General features: G+C 50.3%; 1 pseudogene; it reads left to right on the forward strand.

The window, feature by feature from the left end:
- The first annotated feature begins 291 nt into the window (after window positions 1-291).
- Window positions 292-1,297, forward strand: LOC116913921 (annotated as a pseudogene).
- The last annotated feature ends 284 nt before the right edge of the window (window positions 1,298-1,581 follow it).

A 1,581-nucleotide genomic window follows, 5' to 3' on the forward strand; every position in this document is an offset into this window, starting at 1 on the left:
ATTCCAAAGAAAGAGGGAATTTATTCGGATTTGAACATTTTAGTTTTAAAATTGTACAAAAGGAAAACATAAAAGCAAGTACTGGCAAGACGATTTTCTTGGTCTTGTTTAGGGCAAACATTCTAGATAGATTGTACTAAATTTTTAACTTAATGTTAAAGGCAAAAGGAAAAAGAAAAGGTCCATGCAGGTTGTTACTGTTCGTAATTTATAATAGCTTTTGTTCAATCCCATCCTTTTCATTTTGTTCACATAAAAAAATATGGAATTACTGTGTTTGAAATATTTTCTTGTGATCCAGCCAAGAAAGATGAGCTTCTGGAGCTGGTGAGACCAGCACTGTCCACTGTTCCAACCGCAAGCCTGAAGCCGGCAGCCAGTGGGAGGAAGTGTCTCTTCAGGGTGGAAGAAGATGAGGAGGAGGATGAGGAGGACAAGAAGCCTGTGTCCCAGTCCATGCTGGTGGTGCTGTGCTGGAATTCATCAGTCACCAACCGCCTAACATCTCAAGAGTGCCCGGGTACTCAACCAGATCTTCGAAGAGGGCGAGTCTGACGAAGAGTTGGACATGGACGAGAACCTGCCACCCAAGCTGAGCCGGCTGAGGATGCCGGTGCTGCGTCACCAGGCACAGTGCACAAGCACTACCACCGCAGGGAAAGCCAGGGCTGTGACTCGAGCTGCAGCAGCTCTGAGACCAATGATGACAACTCTGAGAGCGGCTCGACAAGGACAGAGGCTTGGCTTACTCGTGGCACCAGTGTGACAGCAGTGAGGGGCAACCAGGCAGTGTGGGCGATGGTGGCGGTCAAAGCAAACCTAGCAGCAGTGGCCGTGTGGACAAGGCCAGCCCATGCGAGCAGGGCACGGGCAGTGGCCAGGAAGGCCCAGGTGGGACCTCATCTGTATGGCAGGTTCCTTAAGGTGCTGTGCAGGCCCTGACTCCTCCTCATCCTCCCCTGCCTCTGCTGCCCCACGTGGTGCAGAGCTTGTGCAGAGCCTCAAACTCGTGAGCCTGTGTCTAGACTCGCAGCTACATGGCGCCAAGTACATTCTGGACCCACAGAAGGCCTTGTTTTCTTGCGTGAAGGTGCAGGAGTTCACTTGGAAAATGTGCATCAGTGCCCCAGGCCCCACCCCCTCCACTGACCTTGACCCGGTGAGGACCAAGAAGCTGAGGAACAACGTGCTCCAGCTACCTCTGTGCGAAAAGACCATCTCTGTGAACACCCAGCACAGCCTCAAGGAAGGGCTGCTCTGCGCCTCCAGCCCTGCCAGCTGCTGCCATGTTATCTGAGTTGTAGTGCGCTCACTCACTTCATCTGTTCTGACGTGACAATGCGTGGTCTTTGTGCAGGCTGCTACATGCTACTTTCTTTTCCAGCCAAAAAGTCTACTGTGTGATTTTACATTCATGATTTTCAGTGTGGATGACCAGGATGAAGTTGTGTATCTGGAACCCAACGTAAATGGAGCACTTAGAAATTCATGTTCTGAACTGAAGTGGAGGAGGAAAATGCTTTCGTTTCTTTGTGAAAAGCCCAAATTCCTGTCCTAACCTCCAGTGATAGGGAAACTCCA

Source organism: Rattus rattus, chromosome 12, assembly GCF_011064425.1.
Source record: "Rattus rattus isolate New Zealand chromosome 12, Rrattus_CSIRO_v1, whole genome shotgun sequence".
Lineage (NCBI taxonomy): Eukaryota > Metazoa > Chordata > Mammalia > Rodentia > Muridae > Rattus > Rattus rattus.